Source organism: Danio rerio, chromosome 13 (genome assembly GCF_049306965.1).
Source record: "Danio rerio strain Tuebingen ecotype United States chromosome 13, GRCz12tu, whole genome shotgun sequence".
NCBI lineage: Eukaryota > Metazoa > Chordata > Actinopteri > Cypriniformes > Danionidae > Danio > Danio rerio.
This window is the reverse complement of record NC_133188.1, coordinates 49685598-49704559: the sequence shown is the minus strand read 5'-3', so window position 1 is coordinate 49704559 and position 18962 is coordinate 49685598. Positions and strand designations below refer to the sequence as shown.

At 38.8% G+C, this 18962-nt stretch overlaps 2 long non-coding RNA genes across 2 annotated transcripts in view; one reads left to right on the top strand and one right to left on the bottom strand.

Moving 5' to 3' along the window:
* The window catches only part of LOC103912037 (uncharacterized), a 65051-nt gene extending 56020 nt beyond the window's left edge, over positions 1–9031 (top strand). The window contains exon 6 of the long non-coding RNA XR_012388934.1: positions 7972–9031. This is a non-coding gene — a long non-coding RNA (uncharacterized lncRNA). The remainder of the gene's footprint in view (positions 1–7971) is intronic.
* Positions 1–18962, bottom strand: part of LOC137487442 (uncharacterized) — a 131156-nt gene that overhangs the window by 11409 nt on the left and 100785 nt on the right. The window lies entirely within an intron of this gene.

The window sequence follows — 18962 nt, the reverse complement described above, 5'->3', positions numbered from 1 at the left end:
AAAAGCAACTGGTTTACTCCCTTTTCTTGAGTAAAGTCAACTTCTCGCTTTAAAAACAACTGGTTTACTCACTTTTATTCAGTAAAGTCAATTAATCGTTTTAAAAGCAACTGGTTTACTCCCTTTTCTTGAGTAAAGTCAACTTCTCGCTTTAAAAGCAACTGGTTTACTCACTTTTCTTGAGTAAAGTCAACTTCTCGCTTTAAAAACAACTGGTTTACTCACTTTTCTTGAGTAAAGTCAACTTCTCGCTTTTAAAACAACTGGTTTACTCACTTTTTTAAGTAAATTCAGCTAATTGCTTTAAAAACAACTGGTTTACTCTTCTGAAGTCAACTACTCACTTTAAAAGCAACCAGTTTACTCACTTTTCTTGAGTAAAGTCAACTAATTGTTTTAAAAGCAACTGATTTACTCACTTTTCTTGAGTAAAGTCAACAAATCCCTTTAAAAGCAACTGGTTTACTCACTTTTTTGGAGTAAAGTCAACTAATCAGTTTTAAAACAGGTTTACACACTTTTTAAAGTCGACTAATTGCTTTAAAAGCAACTGGTTTACTCTCTTTTAAGTCATTGATTTTACATTGCAGTACTCACAATAACAGACAAAACAAAAATTGTAATTTTTAAAGAGACGATGATTGTATCATGACACCCATTTTTCAAAAGTTGATGTTTTCATTCATTCAGTCATTTTCTTTTCAGCTTAGTCCCTTTATTAATCTGGGGTCGCCACAGCGTAATGAACCGCCAACTTATCCAGCATATGTTTTACGCATAGGATGCCCTTCCAGCTGCAACCCATCTCTGGAAAACATCCAAACACACATTTACACACATACATATGGGCAATTAAGCCTACACAATTCATCTATACCACATGTCTTTGGACTTGCTGGGGAAACCAGAGCAAATGGAGGAAACGCACGCAAACATGGCGGGTACATGCAAACTCCACACAGGAATGTCAGCTGACCCTGCCGAGGCTCGAACTGCCCAAATTGATGTTTTCAGATCCTCAAAAAAATGAAGAAATCATGTAAATGAACAGCATAATGTAAATAGCATCCATATTTCATGATAGAACATACTTTTTTATTGCCTTGAAGTAAGTGGTTTAAAATCAAATGCAGTATGTGGTATTAAAGCAGATCTAAAGTATGAGGGTATCTAGGACGGACAGTTAACCTCAATAGCGATTCAGCAAATGTCCTTGGTTGTAATTGAGTGAAAACATTTAAGAGCTCAGGTTTACACCGAGATCCATTTAAGGCTTGAAAAATGTGTGTGTGTGTGTGTGTAAGGAACAGCGATTCAGCATAAACACAACTGAAAGAAAAAGCAGAAGTATTCATGTCCTTTGGTGTGTGTGTGTGTGTGCGCACACATGCACTTCAGTCCATCTAGATATGAATCTGTCACAATTTATGACACTTTATGACATTATAGGACAGGGCAAATAAATCTGGAGTAGTTCTATCATTAGTGTGAGGAATTGTGTTTGATAGCCAATAATTTAAAGTGCTGCTTTTAAAATACTGAAGGTTTTTCAGTATAAAATTAGTTCTGGTCAAATAAAAATGCTGCATTGCTGTTTTTATGTCACATGATGATGTGCATACAGATTAGTGAACTGAAACAAACGAAAAAAAATCTTGGTGTTTCCCTTCTTTGTGGATGTTTGATTCATTTAAATGACTCTTATGGGTGGCTCAGTGGTTAACACAGTGGTTAGCACTGTTGCCTCACAGCAAGAAGGTCGCTGGTTTAAGTCCCGGCTGGATCGGTTGGATCAGTGTGGAGTGTGGATGTTCTCCCCGTAGTGGCATGGGTTTCGTCCGGGAGCTGAGGTTTCCTCCACAGTCCAAACACATGCGCTATAGATGAATTGAATAATCTAAATTGGCTGTAGTGTATGTGTGTGCGAATGAGTGTGTATGGATGTTTCCCAGTACTGGGTTGCAGCTGGAAGGGCATTGGCTGTGTAAAACATATGCTGGAATAGTTGGTGGTTCATTCCGCTGTGCTATTTATCCGTGATAATAAAGGGACTGAGGGAAAATGATTGAATGACTCATAAATGTTATGTGGATGAATCACAGAATCTTTGCTCTGAGGTCCAACTGAGCCTTTTTGCATCATTTTGTAATGATTTTGGCAAATTGGATTATAATGTTGGATACATTTTTCTAGCTTGATAAATTAGGATCATCATAGTTATATTAGGAGCAGGTTTTTTAAAGAACTTGTTGAATTTCTCTGCTGAAAAAATATGATTCTCTGAACTAAATTAAACCATATACTGTCACTAAAGTAAAAAACAATTAACCAAGAATTTCTTTTTGGCAAATTCAAAAAAATTATATTAGTATGTTATGTATGATTATAACATATTTAAATATAATATAATTAGATATAATTTTTTTAAACTGACATTAAAAGGCAAGACTGAATTGAATTGATGAGAAAAGTTATAAAATACTATCAAAACTAAAAATAACTTTTCTATGCGAACATACTGCAAAACATGAATTATTCCTGTGATTCAAGGCTGAATATTTTGTCATTACTCAAAATCTTTATAAAATTATAATATAAATAATTTTGATATTCTAATTTATTTGTCATTATCATTTTTATCATTCTTAATGTTGAAAAAACTTGAATATGTTTTAAAAGAAAAAAAACGTGATCAAGTTTTACAAAATTTCTTGTTAAAAGTAATTTATTGAGAGTAAATGTAATAATAATGCAAGCAATCGCTCATATATTTGAAGATTTACTCCTCAACATACACTGTAAAAATATTGTGTGACAAAAAGCTATCAAAACAAAAACTGCTGTCACTTTAACTTATTGTAAATAGTTAATTGGTTTATACAAAGTTTAACTGACGCAAGTTGAGATGACTTGTTTAAATATTATGTATAATGCTTGATACTGATATAAAACTTGTATATAAAATTATAGATATAATATTTATCATACAATATTTGTACATTAAATCATTTTATATATATATATATATATATATATATATATATATATATATATATATACATTTTTTTTTATTATAGTTACATATAGTTTACATTATAGTTGTTTTTTTCTAAACCATTTTTGGAACAAAATTATTTGCCCCTTTAAGCATTTTTTTTTTCAATAATCTACAGAACAAACCATCGTTATACAATAACTTAGCTAATTACCCTAACCTGTCTAGTTCACCTTATTAACCTAGTTAAGCCTTTAAATGTCACTTTAAGCAGTATAGAAGTGTCTTGAAAAATATCAAGTAAAATATTATTTACTGTCATCATGGCAAAGATAAAATAAATCAGTTATTAGAAATGAGCAATTAAAACTATTATGCTTGGAAATGTGATGAAACAATCTTCCCTCCATTAAACAGAAATTGGGGGAAAAAAAATAAACGGGGGCGCTAATAATTCAGGGGGGCTAATAAATCTGACTTCAACTGTATACATATATGTATATATATATACATGTAAATGCAATATTACAAACATCTTTTATTATCATGAAATATTGTCATATATTAACTTTGCATTTATTTTTACATATCATATTTCTTTATGGGTGCCAATTGTTGTGCACTAATTGGATGCTTTTTATTACACTTTGGCTAAACATGAAAAAAATACAACATTTTTCATATTACAAATTTAACTGATGTAAGTTGGGATGACTTGAAAAATATAATTTGAATCAACTAAAAGTTTAAGGCAGTAAGACTTTTTTTACAGTGTGCTCAGAACAAACAGCAAAAAACTTTTTTTTAAAGTACTTATATAAAATAAGATGAATTCTTGAGCTGTTGGACAACCTAATTGATTCATGTTTTATCCACTTAAATTTGTAAAAAAAAAAAAAAATAATAATAATAAAAAATAAGTTAACTTAATTCCTTCATGTTTTCCCGACACAAATTGACAATGTGGATTTTTACAGTGTAGTTTCGATGTATGAAATATTACCCAAATGATGTTTAACAGGTCAGGGAATTCTTCACAGTATTTTCTACAATATTTTTTTCTTCTGGAGAAAGTCTCATTTGTTTTATTTTGGCTAGAATAAAAGCAGTTTTTATTATTATTTTTTTTTACATTTTAGGGTGCAAATTATTAGCCCCCTAATACAGGGATATTAATTCTGACTTTAGTTCAATGTAGCTTAATTCTAGGTTTAACCTCTAAACGCTCTCTAGTTTGTATGATTGTGAGCAGTTTCTGACAGAGGTTTTTCTGCCGTCTCTGATCCAGACGGGTCTCATAAACACAGTCATCCGGCATCACAGCAGATACAAGCCAGATACATTCCTGCGTCTCCTCCATCACTCTGTGTGCCTGCTGAAAACATTATCACAGCCGCAGACACGGTGACTGATAACAAAGAGAAGAGTCAAATATACAATCCCACAATGCCCTGCTACTGCCATGTTTCACGCTCACCTTGATTTATTGCTCATTATCATATTAAGGGAAGGCAAGCACTGTGTAATAGTCACAAAAAAGTATTTGGAAGTCAGATACAGTTTAAAATATATGAATTTCACTGCATTAAATAATAAACTTTGAAGAATAAAAAAACTTTGGTTTAATCTATTCAATCAATTTAGGGATTAAAATTGAACATATTACTTCAGAAATCGTAGTAATATGCAGATTTTTGGCATTATCAGTGTTCAAAATAAATATACAACTTCTTTAGGACATAAAGATATAATTAGATAAAATATAAATATATCTATTAAAATATCAACAAATAAGAGTCATTATACTGTAAATAAAACATTCTGGTTGTCTTAATTTTTTTAAGTTGAATCAGATTCATCACTCATTCATTTATTCATTCAGTTTCCTTCAGCTCAGTCCCTTTATTCATCAGAGGTCGCCACAGCAGAATGAACCACCAATTATTCCAGCATTTTTTTTTTTGCAGCAGCAGCAGCAGCAGCAGATGTCTTTACACCTGCAACCCAGTACAGGTAAACATCTATACACACTCATTCACACACATACACTACGGCCAATTTAGTTTCTCCAATCCAAAGATTCTGAAATCACCAGGCGACCCCCCTTCATTGTCCTGCGACCCCTCAGGGGGTCCCAAACCTTATTTTGAGAACCACTGCTGTAGACGAAAAATATATATATATAGCCTAAAGTGGCTAATAGTTTTAACCCTTAAATGTCTTTTAAAATATTAAAAACTGCTTTTATTCTAGCCAAAATAAAACAACTAAGACTTTCTCCAGAAGAAAAAATATTACCAGACATACTGTGAAAATACCCTTGCTCTGTTATACCTCATTTGGGAAATATTAAAACAAGAAAAAAATTCAAAGGGGGGCTAATAATTCTGACTTCAACTACATATATATATATATATATATATATATATATATATATATATATATATATATATATATATATATATATATATATATATATATTTATGTGTGTTAAACACTCAATGGACTCAAAGTGAATTTTATTCAGCTTAAAAATATATATATATATATATATATATATATATATATATATATATATATATATATATATATATATATATTTAAATATTATATATATATATATATTTAAATATTATATAAATATTTAAATAAGCACTCTCATTTAAAAATTGTATATATACAATTTATATATATACATTTATCATTGAAATAATATAAATGTATATATTAATAAATATATAAATAAGACATAAAAATATAAAAATATTTTTTTTCAATAGATTTTTTATAGATTTTTAATCAATAGATTTTGTGATATTAAAACTACTATGTAAATACATTTACATTACTGTTAGATATTGCTACACAAATTGGCATTTGTTTAATTTATTTTAACCAGTTAATTTAATATATTATTTGATCCAAACACAACCGAAGTTTGCTGCATAAGGGGCAATTATCAGTGAACAACAATGCGATTTATAACTTAATTTAATCTAAGATAAACTGCTTGCTGTGTATCAAATGATCAAACAGCTCAGGTTTGAAAAAAGTAGAAGCCTCAAATAGTTTTTCTGGGGTGGCTGTATCAGCATCAGACAGAAAGAAGAAGTGAAAGCAAACAAGCGAATGCCAGTTTTTCTTGGCAGAGGCTCAAAGTCCCAGTTCTGTTTGAGCCTGAAGCCTAACGCTCTCAATCCTCATTTTCAGTGCACTATACGCCATGACACGGCCATGTTTTAAAAATGACTGAACATTATTTATTGACATCAATTCCTTGCTGTGGGTGAGTGCGCCGAGCTGTCGAGAGGCTTCAGCCAAGAGTGCTATCAGTGTGGGAAAGATCGACTCTGAAACACCTGCACTGCTATCAAAACTGCATAAGGCCAAGCAAACATTTACAATGCAGACACAAAACAATATACACTCACCGGCCACTTTATTAGATACACCATTCTAGTACCAGGTTGGACCCCTTTTTGCCTTCAGACCTGCCTTAATCCTTTGTGGCGTAGATTGAACAAGGTACTGGAAATATTCCTCAGAGATTTTGCTCTATATTGACATGATAGCATCACGCAGCTGCTGCAGATTTGTCGGCTGCACATCCATGATGTGAATCTCACATTCAACCACATCCCATAGGTGCTCTAATGGATTGACATCTGGTGATTGTGGAGGTCATTTGAGTACAGTGAACTCATTGTCATGTTCAAGAAACCAGTCTGAGATGATTCACACTGACATGGTGTGTTATCCTGCTGGAAGTTGCCATCAGAAGATGGGTAAACTGTGGTCATAAAGGGATAAACGTGGTCAGCAACAATACTCAGGTAGGCTTTGGTCTTGCTCAATTAGTACTAATGGGCCCAAAGTGTGCTAAGTAAATATCCCCCACATCATTACACCACCACCAGCAGCCTGAACTGTTGATACAAGGCAGGATGGATCCATGCTTTCATTTTTTTGATGCCAAATTCTGACCCTACCATCTGAATGTCACAGCAGAAATCGAGACTCATCAGACCCGGCAACGTTTTTCCAATCTTCTATTGTCCAATTTTGGTGAGCGTGTGCTAATTGTAGCCTCAGTTTCCTGTTCTTAGCTGACAGGAGCGGCACCCGGTGTGGTCTTCTGCTGCTGTAGCCCATCTGCCTCAAGGTTCAACGTGTTGTGCACTCAGAGATGCTCTTCTGTATATATCGATTTGCAAAAAGAAAGCTGGAAACCATTAAGCGTTGAATTTTATTGTAAATGTTTTTTTCTCCTAGTATGAGAGTCAATGCTTAAAGGTTTCAACAGGAGAAAAAAAAAACTCATAGAGCTTTATAATCACTTGAGGGGTGGAAAATAGTGAGTAAATTAACAGGATATTTTTGTGTGAACTATAGCTTTAACGATGAATAAAAAAGGGAGAGTTCACCCAAGAATGAAAATTTCCTGTAAATTTACTATCCCTTTAAATCGTTGGAATCGTCTTGTCTTAAAATGAATATAAACCACTTAAACTTGTTTAAGTGATGACAGAAATTAAATTTTTGAGGTGAACTATCCGTAGAATCCCATATTTGTTGGATGAACACTGATTTTCAAATCACACAAACAAAAGCTATTATTATTCTGAACAATTGACCTAATTTGGTGAAGAAATGCAATAAATTACTATTTTCTGACTTGAAATTTAGTCTATATGACCTTTAAAGACTTACAATAGAAAAAAACAACACCCAATAAACCCAGTAATTTGAGAGAAACTGAGAATTTTTGAGTAGTCTTTTAATATTTTTTGTATTGCTATAAAAATAATCTAATTAAATGTCATTTAAGTAAGACCTTCAAGCGAATCAACTATATTCTGTAAAAATTAAATGTCAGTACTGTCACTTTTAATCGCTTTATCGCATTTATATCTATATTTATCTGCCTATATCTGCCTCTCTCTCTCTCTCTTTCTCTGTTTCTCTCTCACTTACAGAAAGAAGAACCATCCAGACAGACAGAAAGACAATGTGATACTGCAAGGAAAGGAAGGGGAAGTTGATCTGCTAGAGGAGTCCATCTGGAACACGGACAGCTTAATCTGTCTCTAAACCATACAGCGATTAAAATGAGGAATCGACATTTCACTTTCATCAAAGTTTTAAGAGCGGGAACAGAGTGTATAAAACAAACGCTGACATGCATCACTGTCATTAAAATGGCCTTTCCTTTCTAAACTCTTCAATCACTCACAAAATACATCCACACCAAGCCGAGTTTGAACTTAACATGACAGCAAATCAAACTGGGAGGCAGAGTCGCAAAACAACTCATTTTGCTTGCTGATCCTCATACAAAGCCAGTAGATAAACATATGGCTTCAGAAAAAAAAAAAACATACTTAAATTGATTATATTTCTATATATTTTTCAACAGCACTTCATACAGTGAAACACTTTGTAAGTAAATAAAAAAAATAATTTTCTCCATAGGGAAACAGATTTTTAATAGTAACTGATAATCAATAAAACAATAAATTAATATCTAATAACTGATTTATTTTATCTTCACCATGGTGATATAAAAATTATATATTTGCAGGATACTAGTATTCAGCTCAAAGTGTCATTTAAAGGCTTAAGGCTGATTTATACTTCTGCGTCAAGTGACTGGCGTGTCCCACGGTGCAAGCCTTGCATGTAGTCGTACATTTCTGCGTGCTGTTTGTGTTGATCTGCAATAACACTGCTGAAACGTTAGCTGGCAGTTGGTTTTTATGTCAAGTATCCTCACTGGTGTTTTTTTTTTTTTTTTCTGAACGCTACAAGAAGCAAAACTTACTGATTCAGAGGCAGAAACCGGTGGACGTACAACAACTTTAGAAATAAGGCGAACACAAAACAAAAGTTTCCATCTGGAGCTCCTCAATCAGGCTTGCGGCTCTGAGCAGTACTCATGCTCGTCCTAACTTCCTACCCCCAAACGGGCACATCAGTGTAAGCGTCAGCCAAGGCGAGGGCTATGTGACCGTGTGAAGGCTGCACTGGACCATACACAAAAATATAAATATGAACAACAATCGAAAAAAATATATAAAGGGCATAAAGGGGCTAATAATATTGACCTTAAAATGTTTTTAAAACAGTAAAATCTGCTTTAATTCTAGCTGAAATTAAATATATTATCAGACATAATGTAAAAACTTCCTAATGTTCTAATCTGTTAAACATCATTTGAGAATTTTTTTGAGGAACTATATATATATATATATATATATATATATATATATATACACACACACACACACAGTTGAAGTCTGTATTATTAGCAAAAATATTTCCCAAATCATGTTTAAATTATTAGAATTATTTCCCAAATGATGTTTAACAGAGCAAGGAAATTTTCACAGTATGTCTGATAATATTTTTTTCCTCTGTAGAAAGTCTTATTTGAAAGTCTTATATCAGCTAGAATAAAGCAGTTTTGAATAAAAAAGTATTAAAAGCCCATTTAAGCTATATATTTTTCCCGATAGTCTACAGAACAAACCATCGATATACAATTACTTGCCTAATTAACCCAGTTAAGCCTTGAAATGTCACTTTAAGCTGTATAGAAGTGTCTTGAAAAATATCTAGTCAAATATTGTTTATTGTCATCATGGTAAAGATAAAATAAATCAGTTATTAGAAATTAGTTATTAAAATTGTGTTTAGAAATGTGGTGAAAAAATCTTCCCATTAAACTGAAATTGGGGAAGAAAATAAACAAGGGGGCTAATAATTCAGGGGGTTTAAAAATTATGACTTTAACTGTGTGTGTGTGTGTGTGTGTATATACACACCAGAAGAAATATATAATAAGAAATATTGTGAAAATGCGCTGTTAAACATCACTTGGGAAATATTTGAAAAATGAAAACAAATAATATATATGAGCAATATTACACGAGTAGCAGTGTGATATGGCTGTATATCAGCACTGGTGGGAGGCGTGCGTTGGCAAGAGGTCGTTCGGGGGTGAGGTTGAGAACCGGGATAGGATGCAGCGGGTTTTGGGCGGCCGCTTCGATCGGGTCTTAACAAAGTTGACAAACCGGGGGTGTTTAGTTTACAGACTGTACCAAAGAGGGGGGTGGGTGAAATTACAGGAGTTTTTCTTAGAAAGAACTAAAAACGGGATGTTTGCGATTTGCGGGATAAGGGCTTATTATGCGGTTCTGGCGCCATCTTGTGGATAGAAAACAACTGTCAACTGTCGCCGACAAGCTTTTTCTCAGAAATTGAAAATGTTTTAAAAAAAGGTACTATTCTTGCAAATAAACTGCATAGTTGCAATCTAAACAACTACATTCTCGACTAAACCCCCTCAAAAGTACATTTTGTTGTCTAATAGCAGTAATATTTGTCAAACTGTAGCGTCTCTCTGCTTGTTGCTGTCCATATGTGGGCGGAGTAATACACAAAGGGTAAAGAGGCTGTACGCATGCTGATATTACTTAAATATATCATGGCTATCAGCCAATCAGATTCGAGATTCAGACAGAACTGTTGTATAAATATATATATAAAAACTACATTATCCATGATGCTATACAGAAACTTCCACCAATCAGGAGGCAAGCCAAATGATTTTTTTTTAGCTCCTCCCACTCCTGAAGCATGCTGAATGATGTCAAAATACTTTAATATTTTTATATGTAAATCGTTTAATTTCCCAATATATTTAAAACATGTTGTCTCTTTGCATATAAATAACTATAAATTAAAATGCTTTTTTGGGATTTGTAGTTGCTGTTTGTTTATTAAAGGTCTTGTCTGATTTTCATTTGCTCAATTAAAAGTGTTTAATGCAGTGATTCATCATAGTTGTTGGTTTGGTTCATGGCTTACAACATGTCAACAAAGACCTTTAAAAATCCCTTTTGGAAATATAAACTGAAAAAAATAAACGTAATAGTCTACAAAATATATTAATTTGTGATTCATTGAAGAAGGCAGTTTTGATCAGCACTGGAGTGAGAACACAAAAAAAAATGGACACAATAGATATTGTGTGCGAGTGTGTGTGTATTAGTGTTACCGAGTAGGATGTTTTTCTTCTCTTTGTAAGTGTCATCATTATTGGTTGAGCTCCAGCTGATGATGTCACCACCTGTGATTTCTGTAGCCGGTCAGCAAATTCAGCATAACCAGCCAATGACAGCACAGGTATGCAATGATGTCATATAGTAGACAATGCAAACAGCAGGGGATTCGAGAGCTTTGATTGGATGTGAGACTAACTGTGTCTTTGCTAAAGAAAACAACCACCCAAGTGCCCTAATCCTGCTGTTCCCCAAATCTCTCTGTTTGTGTGTGTGTGTTCTAGAGACTATAATGCTTTGTGATTTTTGTATGATGTCATTGTGATCTATATGTGCACACTTTTGCCAAATAAACATAAGCAGAAAACACAAAGTGATCTGGAGTCAACAATAAAAAAAGTGTCTTTGTTTTCACAAGCTTTTTATTTTTTAAAATTCACTAAGCTTTGGGTTTGTAAGATATTTTCCTTTTTTTTTTAAGAAGTATTTATGAAAATTATTAAATATAAGTACAATTTAAAACATTTTTACATTTTACTAATTTTTTTATTGTAATTATAATATATGGACCCCTGAATTATTAGGCCCCCCTGTTTATTTTACGGAGAGAAGATTTTTTCAACACATTTCTAAACATAATATTTTTAATTACTCATTTCTAATAACTGATATATTTTATCCTTGCCATTAAAAAAAAAAAAAAAAAAAAATATATATATATATATATATATATATATATATATATATATATATATATATATATATATATATATAAATTATGAAATATAAGTTTAAAACATTTTTACATATTACTATTTTTTTTATTGTAATTATAATATATGTATATTATATTATCTCAATTTCTAAATAAATTGTTATATTTTAATATTCATTTATTCATTTTCCTTTGGCTCAGTCTTTTTATTTATCTGGGGTCGTCACACTGAAATGAATCACCAACTTATTCAACATATGTTTTACACAGCAAATGCACTTCCAGCTGCAACCCAGTACTGGGAAATATACACACTCATACACTACGGCCAATTTTGCTTTTTCAATTCACCTATAGCGCATGTCTCGGGACTGTGGGGGAAACCTAAGCACCCGGAGGACACCCATGCCAACACTGGGAGAACATCCTGACAACCACATTTAATTATTTTAAAATGCATTTCCTTTCATTCAAATCTGTATTTTCAGCATTTTTATAGCAGTTTTTAGTGTCATGTGATTCTTGTGAAATCATAATAATGCTAAATATATTTTTTGAGACTTTTGTGGTATTTCTCCTCGTCTCATTTCTAAAATGACTTTAGAAATGTACTTTTCTAAATTAATTATGAAATATCATACATGTCCATCAATTATCTTTATGACACCATAGTCCCTTATGGACAAAGGCATATACATATGTGTGTCCTATAGAGACTTTAATGCTTTGTGATCTTAGCATGATGTCATCTATATGTGATCTATCTCTCTATCTCTATAGCTTAGAAATTTCAAGTGAAAATACAGAAATAAACCATAATATTGCATCACAAAACATAAAAAAACTGATTAAAACAGAATGTACCAGGATACAACAAAATGAACAATGTAGTCATGTAATGTAATGTAGTCAAAAAATAAATAAAAATAAAAAAACTTCTACCCAAACACCTAATTCAACATTAAAGAATTATTAAAGAAAAGGACGGATGTCAAAATCCTTGTTTGACCCTTTTGGAGACGATGTATCTAAAGTGAAAATCCATAAGGCGTCACAATGTAACAGCAATTTATTGTACAATTACAATAAAAACTAAAAATAGTATTACAATTTATTTTAAATTGTACTTATATTTTATAATAGTACAACATTTTTATCTAATAGCATAATTACTCATTTAAAAACATGAAAATATTTTACAAACCCCAAAGCTAAATGTCTTTTTTTTTTTTATAACAAAAAGCTTATGAAAACAAACACTGTTTTATTGTTAACTTTAGATCCCTTTTTGGTTTCTGCTTAAGTTTATTTGGCAAAAGTGTGCACATATACATTTGAGGTCAGAATTATTAGCCCCACATTATATATATATATGTGTGTGTGTGTGTGTGTGTGTGTGTGTGTGTGTGTGTGTGTGTGTGTGTGTGTGTGTGTGTGTGTGTGTGTGTGTGTGTGTGTGTCTTTTATTACGCTATAGGATATCATGTGATCCGGAAGTGTTCAAAAAGTAGCACCTGATTGTGATGAACACTGTCTGATGAAGAGCCCTGTGGCTCACGCTTTGTGTCAGCCTTTTTAATTTAATAAATTAGCATTTTGGAGCTTTGGTGTTGCCGCCTTTGATGAATATTTAATTTACTCTTACACAGTACAAACCAACTGCACTTAAAAAATGTATCAAATCAGAGTTTTTGTTTTTTTTTGTACACCATAAATGATAAAACAGGCATGACTCAAAATAACCTCATGTTAAATGCCTTTATGTAGGTGATTGCATAAGTGTGTGCGTGTGGTGTTCTGTGGAATTGTGCATGATTTTCCTGTTTAAATTTGGAAACCATTGAGTGAAGTTGCTAATTTCAGACGTTCATGGCAAAAGAGCTAAAACTTATGGGCACCACATGAGCATGTTATTTTAGAGCGTCTCAGTGTGTCACTTCCTCATTGCCCTCTCTCTCTCCCACACAGAGCGCTAACCCGCAGTAAGCTTAGACTGGCAACCAACACACAACCCAAGAAACTTCCCCATTGGTATTTCAGCCACTAGAGTCAAATCATGCAAGAAAAATCATCTAGAGAAAAGAAAATAGAGGGAGGATGAAGGGCAGAAACATTGACTGATGCAAATGATTCAGGTGAACACACACACACACACACACTCAGAGTCACTCAAACAGAGAGAGAGAGTGGGACGCGTTCACTGAAAGAGGAAATCCCCTTCACACTCTTTGATATGTGTGGCAGTCTGTGAAGTGTTACAGCAGCGCAGCACAGCGAAACAGAAGCTAGACTGTACATTTTCTACTCAATCAATATGTTCTTTTTGGTGATGCAAGATGCTGTGAACTGACCCATCTGGAGGGCTTGATGCAAGATGTGCAGCAGTTGAAAGGTTAAAGGTCAAAATGTACAGTGTTTATTTTGCTTGAGCACATTGTTAGTCTTGAGGTGAACAATTAATCTGTGCTAGTTAATCTACTGAATTTAACGACTTGTTTTGTTAATCTTTCATCAAGATCTGACCATTTGCTTCTGCTCTGGAATGGCAGATCCTAGATGATGACGTCAGTTTGACAGATTTAGAGAATTGTGCTTAGCCACGCCCCCTCTAAAAATTATTGCCAGGATACACCGAGCTGATTGGCAGCATTGCCTCTAATCGGGATAACGTTGGATAGCATTGTTCTAACTAAATGGTGTTGACCATTGGCTAAAGAGTGCAATCTGGGATGTACACTACCTGACAAAACTCTTTCCCAGTTGTAAGAACAACAAATAATAACTTGACTTCAAGTTGATCATTTGGAAAAGTGGCAGATAGCAGATTTTTCCGATGAATCATCAGTTGAACTGCATCCCTATCAACTCAAATACTGCAGAAGAGCTATTGGAGCCCGCATGGACCCAAGATTCACACATAAATCAGTCAAGTTTGGTGAAGGAAAAATCATGGTTTGGGGTTACATTCAGTATGGGGCATAAAGGAGATCTGCAGAGTGGATGGCAACATCAACAGCCTGAGGTATCAAGACATTTGTGCTGCCCATTACATTACTAACCACAGGAGAGGGCAAATTCTTCAGCAGGATAGCGCTCCTTCTCATACTCAGCCTCCACATTAAAGCTCCCGAAAGCAAAGAAGGTCAAGGTGCTCCAGGATTGGCCAGCCCAGTCACCAGACATGAACATTATTGAGCATGTCTGGGGTAAGGTGAAGGTGGAGGCATTGAAAATGAATTCAAAGACTTTTAATGAACTCTTGGAGTCTTGCAAGAACACTAACGTAATCTAAAGGCTTTCATATAAGCCACTTTTGATACCAAATGATCATCTAGAAGTCAAGTTATTAATTGTTGTTCCTAAATCTTGGATAGGCGACAAGACGTTTGTCAGGTAGTGTATTTTCCAAACAAGACATAACTCACATCTCAACTACCATAGTACAATGCATCATTTGTAAAACGAATGAACAGTGAACAGAAGTTCCCCTTCGGTTGGGGAACTTCAGTGCCATGAATGGGAGGATTCGGATCAGAAGCCGCTTATCTGGAGAGTATTGAACGGGCCAATGAATGAATTAATTGGCAGCGTAAGCTTGCGCAGGTGTGCGACATCTGCAATCATCTCAGCATATAAGCACACCTGAAGCCAGCAGACGCCATCCTTTTCGCTTCAGATCCTTTCTGAGTGAGTCGATGAGGGTTCCTCTTGCTGATCAGCACTTCAGAGCGAACGAGTGTGTCTCCCGGTCCAGAGTGGGTCTTCGCGGTGGCAGACGGTCGAGCTGGGTTACTCCCTTGCCTGCGGTTCTTTGGGTCCGGTCCTCCAGAGCGGTGCGTATAGTTGCAACTTTCCTAAAAGAGCAACACAGTCGTGCAGCACGTCCTTTTCAGGATGGCGCTCCGACTGTGCGTTTCTGGATGCGGGGGTTTCCTGTCTCCGGATGATGGACACGATCACTGCATTGCATGTTTGGGGGTCCAGCATGTTAATGCGGTGCTCGCGGGCGGTTCATGTCGTCATTGCGATGCCATGACCGTTGCACAGCTAAGATCGCGGCTAACTTTCGCAAGAGAGCGAGCCACCCCAGTTGCCTCCTGCTCTAAAAAAGCAGCGGGCGCTCGGGCAGATCTGAGGGTTTCAGCGGGAGCTAATCCGCCGCCCACGGGCTCGCGGACCTCTCGCTCCTCACGGCGCTCCATCCAAGCTTCGGGTGGTGAGAGTGATCCGTCTAACCAGATGGTAGCTCTCACACTCGCTGACACCGGAGATCAGATGTCCTCCGCGGCATCGGAGGGTGGGCTTTCACTGTCCGACGAAGATCCGGACCCGCTCGCCCCCTCCGGGCAGGTGAGCGCTGTCAAATCGGATCCTGAAGCGGACATGTTAGCCGTGCTTTCCCGGGCTGCTTCGGCCGTGGGGTTGGAGATGGTTTATCCCCCAGCTCCGCGGCCGGACCGACTAGATGGGTGCTACGTAGAGGACCAGAAGGCGAAGCCTTCGAAGCCTCTCGTCCCCTTCTTCCCGGAAGTGCACAGTAGGCTCACGCAGTCCTGGAGGGCACCTTTCTCTGCCCGTGCTGCGAGTGCCTCCGCCCTCACCGCCCTTGACGGCGGAGCTGCCAGGGGGTATGAGGCGATCCCGTCAGTGGAGCGCGCTATCGCGGTCAATCTTTGTCCGCGCGGCGCCTCTACGTGGCGGGGTTTGCCCCGCCTCCCGTCCAAAGCCTGTAGGTTGTCTGCCTCCCTCGGAGCCAGAGCTTATAAGGCTGCGGGCCAGGCTGCTTCTGCTTTGCACGCGATGGCCACCTACCAGCGCTACCAAGCGCAGGCGCTGGCCGAGCTGCACGAGGGCGGGTCCAACCCAAGCTTATTACATGAGCTGCGCACCGCGACCGACTATGCTCTTCGGACTACTAAGTCCGCCGCGTGTGCGCTGGGGAGGACGATGTCCACACTTGTGGTTCAGGAACGCCACCTCTGGCTAAACCTGGCCGATATGCGCGACGTTGACAAAGTTCGCTTTCTTGACTCGCCCATATCCCAGGCTGGCCTGTTCGGCGACACCGTCGGTGAATTCACCCAGGAATTCAAGGCGGTGAAAGAGCAGTCGGATGCGATGGGCAATGTCATCTATCGGCGTGGCCGTAAGCCCGCTCCGCCCGCCGAGCCATCCACCTCCGCTGTTCCTCGCCGAGGGCGCCCGCCAACGAGTGCTGCCCCGCCCCCGCCTGCGCCTCCGGCCAAGCGGGCGCGGCGTTCACCTCGAAAGCAGGCAGCCCCTCCTGCCCAGGGCGCCGTTAAGTCCGGTAAACGGACCGCGAAGCGTCCCTGAGACAGGCCATCCGGAGAAGAGGAAACTTGCTCTTTCCCCGCTGGAGGGCGGGGCCCCGATAACAACGGTACTTTTCAGTGCCACCAAAACATCAGTAAAAGAGCACTTTTTCCCTTCCCCGGATGTGACTGCACGAGTTCTGCCAGTCCGGGACGCGCTGCCTTCCGGCTCGCAGACTCTACGTGCTTCGCCAGTGGCTCACGAGCGCTGGGGGGACGGTCTCCCTTCCCTCAGCCCTCCAGCCCCCTCTCCGGAGTCAGGGTGCGGAGCCAGAGCGAATCGCTCTCCTCCAGCTTTTCCGCGGGACCCTCGTGCTTCCCGGATCAGCACACCCACTCCGCGCTGCCCCACCGCTGGTACGTCAGCGATTGTAGCGATGACTCCATTAGCGAGGGCTCTGCCTGCCTGGTTAGCGCGGGCCAGCCCCTCGCGGTGGCTCATACGCACAATCAGACTCGGTTACGCGATTCAGTTCGCGAAACGGCCCCCCAAGTTTACGGGCGTGTATTTCTCCAGGGTCAACCCCCTGTCCGCCCCTGTCTTGCGAGAGGAGATTGCTGCCCTCCTGGCGAAGGGTGCAATCGAGCCGGTTCCTCCAGCCGAGATGGAGAGTGGGTTTTACAGCCCATACTTCATCGTACCCAAAAAGAGCGGTGGGTCACGGCCAATCCTAGATCTGCGCGTTTTGAACCGCTGTCTGCACAAGCTGCCGTTCAGAATGCTCACGCAGAGGCGCATTCTCCAATGCGTTCGTCCTCGGGATTGGTTTGCAGCCATAGACCTGAAGGACGCGTATTTCCATGTCTCCATTCTTCCACGCCACCGCCAATTTCTGCGGTTTGCGTTCGAGGGTCGAGCGTGGCAGTACAAGGTCCTCCCCTTCGGGCTCTCTCTGTCTCCGCGGGTCTTCACCAAACTCGCGGAGGGTGCCCTAGCGCCCCTTCGGCTCGCGGGCATTCGCATACTCAATTATCTCGACGACTGGCTGATTTTAGCCCACTCGCGGGAGCAGTTGATTATGCACAGGGACGAGGTGCTTCGGCATCTCCGCCTACTGGGGCTTCAGGTCAACCGAGAAAAGAGCAAACTCGCCCCCGTGCAGAGGATTTCTTTTCTCGGGATGGAGCTGGACTCGATCACCATGGTAGCGCACCTCTCCGAGGAACGCGCTCGCCTGTTGCTGAACTGTCTGAGGGAGCTCGACAGCAAACTAGTGGTCCCACTGAAGTTCTTTCAGAGGCTCCTGGGGCATATGGCATCCGCAGCCGCCGTCACGCCGCTCGGGTTGCTCCATATGAGACCACTTCAGCACTGGCTTCACGATCGGGTCCCCAGACGCGCATGGCACGCGGGCACACACCGGGTCTCGGTTACTGCGCTGTGTCGCCGCGCCCTCAGCCCTTGGAACGACCCCTCGTTCCTACAGGCCGGTGTGCCTCTAGGACAGGCGTCCAGCCATGTTGTTGTTTCAACAGACGCTTCCAACACGGGTTGGGGGGCCGTGTGTCGCGGGCATGCGGCTGCGGGCCTCTGGAAGGGTGCCCAGCTGCATTGGCATATCAATCGCCTAGAGCTGTTGGCAGTGTTCCTCGCTCTCCACCGCTTTTTACCGGTGCTGGAGCGGCAACACGTGCTGGTCAGGACGGACAGTACGGCGGCAGCGGCGTATATCAACCGCATGGGGGGTATGCGCTCTCGCCGCATGTCTCAGCTCGCCCGCCGTCTGCTCCTCTGGAGTCACCCGCGGCTGAAATCGCTGCGCGCCATTCACGTCCCAGGCACGCTCAATCGTGCAGCCGATGCGCTCTCACGACAGCTGTTACGCCCTGGAGAATGGAGACTCCACCCCGAG